Raw genomic sequence first — 10,221 nt, forward strand, 5'->3', positions numbered from 1 at the left:
ATCAATGATTGTGGTTGTAAATTTTCTCTTAAATACAACGACACAAAAAGTAATTGATTCCTTCTTCATTGTTCTCTTTTGTAACAACTGCTTACACATGACCTACATATTATAGAATGATAATTAATACCAAAAATAATGTTTGATGCAACAAAATGAGCCAAAAAAATTCCTGCAATAAAAATAACCCAAAAATCATGTGGTTCCACTAGGTCAAATAAATGATTGAAATCAAATCATGCTTCCATCTGGTTCAACTGCAGTGCTCTAGGAATTTGATAGGTATCAATGGGAACCAATAGTATACAAGACCATTTATCAACCCACTTTTGTGATTCACATTCTTTCCACAAAAAATACATACATGAAGAGCAAAAACATACAATTTGTCTAGTATAAATTATTGGTGAACTTGCATTTGAACTTCGAAATGAGTGCATGTCACTGGATCCTGCAACTGTACAATAAGCTTGATAGTTTTCAATGTCCAATTCAGTGATCAACCAAAAATATCTATAAACCATTGACGTGCCTACATTACCTGGTCCATTATAGAGTTACACCATCGCACAATTATTGTTGCATCTGTCAACTCAACACCACCTTCGTACTTGAATTCTTCTCTAGCTAGTGCTCTTTTTATGCATGCTCCTACACCATCATGATCTCCCTTTCCATGTCCAGCCTCAGTGAAATTCCAAATGTTGTACACCGCTTGTCACATGCATCCTACTCAACCAATAGAATATCCTTGCATTCTTGAATTGTGAGGTACAATTATCTGACCATATTAAGTGTTGGTTGTATCATATGTTCCTTTCCCTTAAACTATCATAGAAAACTTTAAAACATCCTTGGACAAACTCTGACGAATGTGTAGGATTGTCACTTATGCACAAACCTTTGTATCCTCCTCTATGCTATTATCTGCATGCATGAACGCTATATGTACAACAATAGAAACTTGTGTAGAATGGTAATACATAGATTGCACTTTATTTTGAGGTTGTAGCAAATAATTTTCAGAAAAATCAACTATAGAGACAATGGTACCAAGAGGAAATGTGTCCTTGCATAACTTGAATGGCTCATCTAACCACAAAGCTCTATGTGTATGCATTATGTACTCATAAACTAGTTTCTCTTGAAACGTTCTCATAAAATCAGCTACACATATGTCATTTTTCACTAACTCACATCTCTTCAATTCTTTTACATATTTAACTCCATATGTCACTGTCTTATACTTTCCAAAAGATACTAGTTTCTTACCAATTGCATGTGTGCTATCCAAATGTAGACATCTTGGCAAATGTTGCAAACCACCACATGCAACACAAGAACCTTTCAAACACATCATCTTATAATAAATGAAACCATCATCTCTTTTACATAACACACTTGAAATAAATTGTCTTGGTGACTTAGGAGGTGGTTGTATATTGCATTCCTGCAAAACATAGTTATTGTGCAAAATTCAATATATACATATATGATGATAAATATCATAATGCATGGAAAATTCAATATGCATCCTACAACAACACGTGGTGCGTACATGTTTAATCTTAATGTTGGTATTATAGATATGTTGCATTGGTTTTGACATTGATGTCAACACTTGTCAACACCTATCCTTCTGGAGATCTTTGGTTATGTTCACCAACATGTTCAGTGACTTATGCACAGTCACTGGTATTTGGTTCACCGACAAGTTATATTGTTCACCGACACAGAGGATGACTTGTTATCATCTGGAGATCACTTGGTTATAGTGATTTGGTTATTGGTCTAAACAAGTTTGCATATTTTCTATTACCGGCAAATTGGTCTAGGTTATGGACCGACATGCGTTATCTATTCTAGATCAACACGACACGTTATGGAGATAATTTATTGATTGGTTATTATTGTAAATGCATTAAGCCGACATGATGCATCACTTATTGATTCATTTTTAATTGATTTAATTGTAATATTCTTAGTGAGATGACCTACACATGTGGTCTTAGGTTTTGGTATATATGTAAGATCTCATTTGTGAGATTAACATGGTAGTAGAAGAGGAATGTAATAAGGTATATGCGAATATAAGCAGAGCTACTCACGCAGACATCATTTGAAGATTAAAGGAAGGTTTTGATGAAGACAATTAGAGCTTAACCGGTACTGAATCCAGCATATGAAGATGCTACTTTGAGAAGTACATTATCATTAGATTTGACCATCCAGTTGTAGTCAGTGTGACTCTCATTTTGTGATTGAGCAGTGAGCTCTAGGTAGTTGGCCTTTCTGCATGTGCAGACCCCATTTGTACACACATACTATCTACATTAGTATCTTCTGATTGTGGGTAAGGTTTCCCACCATGTTTTTTCCCCTTACAGGGTTTCCACGTACAAATATCTATGTTATGTGTTGTGGATGTTATTTGTCTTTTTGTCTCATGCATTAAACTTTACCGATACTATTGTTAACTATTAAACTGTCAACCGACATTAAGTTTGGTTTATCGGTATTATGCATCAAGTTTGATTAAGTTATATTTGGGTTGAAATTAATAGACAACTGATTCACCCCCCCCCCCCCCCCCCTTCTCAGTTGCCTCGGGTCCTAACACTTAACATAAAAAGGTTTTCCCATTTCAAAAAATCTTTGACTAATTCTTATTTGAGGAAACTTTTCAAGGAATCTTTCATAAAATTTTGTTTGAGTCATATCCAAATAGTGTTTGGAATGTGGCTCATGATTTCTAGATCCGATTCACCTTCTAACAACATCTCTTTGGTTAGGCGAAACCCTTGCGTTGTCATGCCAAAATTTTTTGATTAATGTTCTTAATGCATCAACAACAACCTTGTCTTTGCGTGGTAGTCTACCTGAGAATGCCCAAAGAGAATTATTGTTAGGATCCTCTATTTTATCCCGTCTCTCTAATGCTTTACGTAATGTTGCTCTACTAATGTTTAATGACTTGTTTTGCTTATCAAACAATTTCTTTTTTCTTGCTCATTATGGTTGATGTAATGATACGTCGAGTAACATTAGAATCTTTAGAGTGTGATTTTGAACCAATAGCTTGATATGCATCAAATAGATTTCTCACAATAGTTCTTTCGCTATTACTTTTGAATGATCTTAGGCCTAGAATTCTCATTGTCTCTCTAGAACTCAAATTTTTAATCATTTCAACAATTAATTGGCATCTTGGAGCTAAGGACACGATCTGCAGGAAGCTTGAGGACATGATCTGCGGGGAAGCCTAGGCCATGGGAAGCAGAACCTTTGACGTTACTATTACGACTTGTCATTTAGCACCCAATCACCTTAGAGAACAAAATAGGGCAAATCTAGAACATATTTTGACTATGTTTGCAAACAAGCAAGCTCGAGAAGATGCACAAGATCAATACCATATTATCGCTCGCGCTTGCAGTGTGTCACTGCCACCGCTATCTTCTTCTGGCCAAAGCACTGCACTGACTCCACTGTGGCCATTATTTGATCAATCAATCTCCTTTGCCTCTCTCTCTCTCTGCAATTCGAAACCCTGGAGCCTTCCTTCTACTTCTACTTTTCCTTTTCAAAACCCTAAACCTCTCATTCCCCTTGCATTTTAAATAACTATTTTATCGATACTGTTCAATATTGAAAAATTTACAAAGCATAGCAAAGGGGTCGTAAGACCCGAGTCTCCAAACGGAGGAGGTGGTAGGTCCCATCAAACGTAGACCTCCCGAAAGAAGATCTTAAATAAAAGGCTTTAGAATGGCCATGGATTGTTTAAGCAATAGAAAGTAGGCAGCCAATTTAGATCACAAGGACACACAGAGGATGGTGGATGGTGATGGCATCCAGGGATATTCGAAGAAACCCCTAGGAATGACGAACAAGAAGATGCGATGGGCAAATGTATCATTTGACAATCATGATTTGGTTCAACTACAAACTTATGATCATTCTCCTCAATGGGTTGTCAAGGATGGTCGCTGGTGTGACTTGGCTTATGACAAATTCTTGTCGGCTTCGTCATATTTTCGCAAATTTACAGGTAATTCTATTCCAAAACCTTTGCATTCTTATTATAAATCTTATGTTCCCAAGGCATTAGTATTTCAGGGCATTCTGGGTCCTCATCTTGTTGATCACCCAAAGACTCCCTTTAAGCATTTTCATTCTTTTTTTGGTTCTAGAAAACCTAGGAAGCATAGATATGTTTCGCCTCAACCGCCTTTCGACATCTGTGATGGTTTTTCCCCATTAGCTTCTTCTAAATCTCCCTCCCAGGATTGTAATCCTTCCCTCCCATCTTATGTCACCTGGCCAAATAACACTTTGGTTTTGAACCCTCACTTCCTTTCTTCCCCAAATGACATTCATGTTTCTAAATGAGCTCCCTTCCATCCAAATCCACTTCCCCATAACTCTCCCTCTACATTTTCCAATTCGATAAGGGGTAATCCGCATTCTTCTATGTAGTATAAGGTTATATTCCTCGATTACATGATTCAGGACTCTGTGAAGTTATTGCGTTCTACTGCCCTCATTGGTAAGCTTCTTTCTCCGGTTTCTTTTGGTAAATTGTTAACATGGGCAAAGTCTAATTGGGATGGTATGAAGGATTTATTTCTGTTTGATAAAGATTCTCTATATTTCACTGTGATTTTCGATTCTGAAAAGTATAGGGATTGTATGCATAGATTTAAAGGGTGGTTTTGTTTTGGAATAGGAATTTTTACGTATGCTTGGTCTCCTCATTTTGATATTCAATCGGCGAAGCCACAGTTTATGCCCTTCTAGATAGCTTTCGCGAGTCTTCCTTTGGAGTATCGTGATATGTATATATGGTTGAAATCTTGGCAAACAAATTGGACATTTTTATTAAGCATGATTTAGTTCCTTTCGAACAACCTCATCTTCCGATTAGGGTTTGTTTGTTATTAAATCTGTCTAAACCCATTCCATCTGAGATTACTATTTGCTCCAAATATGGTACCATGGATTTAGCCTGTGGTGATTCAAGATTTGATCGCTATTCATTCTTGTGCTCCGTTACTTGGCCATTTCACCTCTCAATGTTGTGGTGATCCTAATGCACCTTTACAAGTTTGTTCAGATTTTTCATCTGATTTTTGCCAATGTTCCCTTTTTAAAAGTAAGGATCGTCAATCTTTAAAGGATCATAATGTTAAGGATTCTGCTCCTTTACCTCTTTCTATTACATCTCTCGTTCCTTTTTTTGGATATATAGTATGTGATGTGCCTCTGATGGATTTTACTTTTCTCTACTCTCTGGCCGTGTTCTTCTTTGTTTTGTCTACCATTCGTCGGTTTTGTTCTAATAAGTTTCTTCCTAGTCCTTTCAAAGATTATTGGTCTTCTGAATTTCATTTTGAACCTTTTTTGTTCTCCTCTGTGAGTTTTTTTCAAATTTCTTGTCCTTCGGTTCCGTTTCCAAAATTGTTGTTACCTTCGAATGGTTGCACAAATCATTGCTCTGTTAATTCTTCTCCTCATTCTTCTTTTGTGGGTCTGGCGGATGATACCAAAATTGTTCATAGTTTGATTTTTGATAGTGATTCTTTTTTGCCCATTCCAAGGTCTCCTTCTTCTCTTTCCATTTCTGAAGAGAAGATTCAACTTATTGCCTCAAATATTTTATTTTCAGTTTCTTCTGATCTATTTGATGAGATTGTTGCAAAGGAATTTCTTGAATTTTCTTTTTCTTCTGCTTATGCCTCTTCGGGGCCTATCCATGATGGTTGTCATGTTTCCTCTTCTTAGCCAAATTAAGTTGAAGGTGTGGATGTGAATCGTATTGATAGTCCCTCTTCAACTGTTTCTAATGTGTATGGATTTGATTTCTCTCAGAAGCTAGCCTTGGAGCAATCTCCTTCTATTTCCCCCCTATTGTTAAAACTCCTAAGAAGAGGGGTCGAAAACCAAAATTGGCTAAAGTCAAGGAGGAGATTGCGGCTGGTATTCAATGCACCATTGTAGAGAAATTTTCTTCCCATGTCAAAACAAGGAGGGCATGTTGCTCTCCTTATGATAAATGATGATTTTATCTTGGAATGTCAGGGGCTTAAATGCCCATGACAAAAGGGGAAGGATCAAGAAATTTCTTGATTCTTCAAAAGTGGACATCATCTTATTGCAAGAGTCTAAACTTTATCAGGATTCTTTTGATAACATAATTTCCAAATGGTCCCTTTGGAAAGTTGTTCATGTTCCTTCTTTGGGTGCTTCTGGTGGTCTTATAACTTTATGGAATCCTAAATTAGTCAAAGTTGAGATGTTATCTTTTGCTTCTCATTGGCAGATGTTAAAGGTTGACTTGTTTGAAGTCTCTTTTGTTCTGTTTAATATTTATGGTCCAACTTCTCCTTCAGATAAAACTGACTTATGGGATTCCTTATCTGGATTGTTTTTACGATATGATGATTTTTTTATTGTGCTTGGGGGTGATTTTAATGCTCTCCTTTCCTTGAATGAAAAAAGAGGGGGTAATCCTACAGCTCAGAAGGTTATTAATGACTTTTCTTCCTTTATACAAAACAATGCGTTATTCGATATTTTCCCTTCTAATGGTTCTTTCACTTGGACTAATAGGAGATCTAAATGCCAGATTTCCTCTCGCCTTGACAGATTTCTTATTTCCCTAAACCTACGTTTGAGCAACTTTTCCTTTTCTTCTGAGATTCTTACCTCCTCAAATTCTGACCATTTCCTAATTTTGCTCAATTTTGATAAATTGGATCATGTTCCCTCTGTTAGACCTTCTTTTAAGTTTGAGAAAATGTGGTTCACTCATCCTCATTTTCTTTCTTTATTAAAGCAATGGTGGATAAGTGCTCCATTTTGCAAAGGTACTAAGATGTTCCAGTTTTATTCCAAACTGAAATTTGTGAAATCTCAAATTATGGCTTGGAATAAATTGGTCTTTAAGAATATTTTTCATGAAAAAGAGGTAGTTGCCAATGATTTGATGGTTGTTAATGAGGAGATTATTAGACATGGCACTAATTCCTCCATTAATGATGCTCAAAAGAAATTGCAAGCTTATTGGGAGATCCTTTGCTCTCGGGTTGAAATCTATTGGCAACAAAAGTCTCGTGAGGTTTGGCTTAAAGAAGGTGACAGGAATACTGCCTTCTTTCAAGCTGAAGCCAAGCTTAAAAGAGTTGCTTCTACAATTTCTAGTATTAAGGATTCTAAGTCTGGTTATGTCCTTAATTCAAATCAGCAGATTAGAGAGGAGGGGGTGTCTTTTTTTAAAGAATTGTTATCTCCTTCTTTTTCTTCTTCCTCCATGGATCATCATGTGGATTTGATTTTATATTCTATCCCCTCCCTTGTTTCCCATGAGGATAATGACTTTCTTATGAGGCCTTTTTCTTTAGATGAGCTTCATTTTGTTGTTTTTTCCATGGCCCCTAACAAAGCTCCAGGTCCTGATGGGTTTACTATCTTGTTCTTTCAGAAATGTTGGGATTTTATTGGTTTTGACTTATTAATGGCTTTGGAAGAGTCTAGGAGGGGTGGGTATATCCTTAAAAAATTTAACATCACTTATATTGCCCTTATCCCAAAATCTAAGAATCCCCCAACTTTTGCTGAATTTAGACCCATTTCTTTGTGCAACTCTATTTACAAAATCTTCACCAAGGCTATTTATTTAAGACTTAAAATTATCCTTCCTCATATCATCTCTCCTCAACAAGGAGGTTTTGTTCTAGGTTGGGAAACTCATGAGGGAGCAATTGTTGTGCATGAAACTTTACATTCCATAAATTTGTCCAATATCCCAACTTTTGTGGTCAAACTTGATATGATGAAGGCTTATGATAAAGTTTATTGGGATTTTTTGCTCAGAGTTATGAGAAAATTTGGTTTCTCTGAAAGCTGGTGTAAATGGATCAAGAGTTGTATTTCTACTGCTTCATTTTCTATCATCATTAATGGAGCTCCCTCTAGATACTTTTCTTCAACCTAGGGTGTTAGACAAGGAGGTCCTTTATCTCCTTTCTTATTTATCATTATGGCAAAAGCTTTTAGTCGATTGATTATTAAGCAAAGGGATCTGGGCTTTTGGCAAGGGGCATTAATTCCTAATTCTGATATGTCAATCACTCATAACCTTTTTGCCGATGATACACTTTTATTTGGGTCTTCTTCTATTCAAGAGGCTACTCATATTAAATTTATTCTAGATACTTATACTACTGGATTTGGCCAACAGATTAGCCCCCATAAATCCAATATCTTCATCTTTAATACTCCTCAGTTGGTAGCTGATAGACTTGTGAATATCTTAGGTTTCCCAATAGACTCTCTTCCTTCTACCTATTTGGGGAGTCCTTTCTTTATGGGATCTGCTAAGTCTTCTATTTGGAATTCGGTTATTGAGAGACTTAAATCTCATATTTCTGCTTGGAAGGCTAGGTGGTTGTCTCTTTCAGGTAGGATACTTCTCATTAAAACAGTCCTATCTGACATTCCCAATTACTATATCTCATTTCTTCAAGCTCCTAGATCAGTCATCTCCCAAATTGAAAATATTATTCGATCTTTTCTTTGGAAAAACAACATGACAGAAGATAAAAAGATTCCACTGATTTCTTTGACCAAGATGTCTCTTTCCAAGCAAGTTGGTGCTGGGATTCAAGACTTATCTAAAAGAAATAGGGCTTTTGGGGGAAAACTAGTTTGGTCTATGTATACTAAGCCCCAATCTTTGTGGTGTCAAATTATGCAGGCTAAGTATTTGGATTCCCAGAATCCTGCTAGGATCTTCACAATTTCTAATCCTCCACAGGGGTCTACTATTTGGAACTTTATGATCTCATATAGGGAAGTGGTCTCTAATTTTCTCTCCTGGCAGGTCCATTCAGGGGAGGATATTCTTTTTTGGAAAGACTCGTAGAATGGCTTTCCCCCTCTTTCACAGCATGATTCTCTTGCTTTTGCTTTAGTTATTCTTTCTCAATCATGGGGAGTTAGATTGGTTGACTATGTAGATAGTGTTGATCTATTTTCTCACAAGGTCTCATGGAAGGATCCCTCTACTCTGCCATTGTCCTTGCAAGAAATTCAAAATTTTAAATTTGTTTTGCAAGACCGAGTGACTTTCCTTTCTAACATCAAAGATCAACTTATTTGGTGCCCTTCTAAATCGGTAAACTACTTTGTTAAAGAAGGATATTTTTCTATTCAACAAATGGCCAATCAAAATGCTCCTCATCATGCCTTTTTATTCTGTTGGAATAATTTAGTATTACCTAAAGCTGGTGTTTTTTCCTGGCTTGCACTGCAAAATAGAATTTTGACCAGTGATCGTTTAGTCAAATTTAATATTGCAGCCTCCTTTTCTTGTGTCTTATGTGGTAAAGCTCTTGAAGATGTCAATCATCTTTTTCTTCACTGTGAGTTTGCGAGTAGTTGTTGGCATTTTGTCCTCCAAAAGCTATCTCTCTCATTCCCTTTACATTTATCTTTATGGGACATGTTTCAATCTTGGCCATTTTTGTATTCATCTTCTCTATTTTCTTGTTTGTGGTTTATAATTCCCTCTTCAGTCATATGGGCCATTTGGTGGGAAAGAAACAAGTGCATTTTTAGATGTGACTCATCGGATTTATCGGTTGTTCTTGGGATTTTGGAAAGAAGTATTATTGAGCAAGTTAATGCTCATGTCCAGAAATATTTTAACATGAATTCAGAGTTCTCTTCTTGGGACAATTTTATGATCTCTTCTTGGAAAAGTATCATTATTCTTGTATCACACGTCTTTCCAAGGATTCGGAAAACACCTGTAGATAGAAATTCCATAAAATGGCACCCTCCTAATGCCCCTTTTTGTAAATTGAATTTTGATGGATCCTCCCGTGGAAATCCTGGTGATTCAGGAATAGGGATAGTTTTTCGTGATCATTTGGGTTCTTTATTAGCATTAAAAGCTATGCCAATTTCTCCTGGCACAAATAATATGGTCGAGGCTTGTGCTCTTTTAGAAGGTCTTCTTATGGCTAAGGATTTGAATTTCAAATACCTTCATATTGAAGGTGATTCTGCTATTGTCATTAATGCTTGCAAGGCAAGAAAAGCTGATAATTGGCATTTCTGGTATATTCTTGAACAAATATGGACTTTTCTCGACACGTTTGAGCACCTCATCATCTCACATGTTTATCATGTAGGTAATGCATTGGCTGATTGCCT

This window comes from Cryptomeria japonica, chromosome 7, assembly GCF_030272615.1.
Source record: "Cryptomeria japonica chromosome 7, Sugi_1.0, whole genome shotgun sequence".
Classification (NCBI taxonomy): domain Eukaryota; kingdom Viridiplantae; phylum Streptophyta; class Pinopsida; order Cupressales; family Cupressaceae; genus Cryptomeria; species Cryptomeria japonica.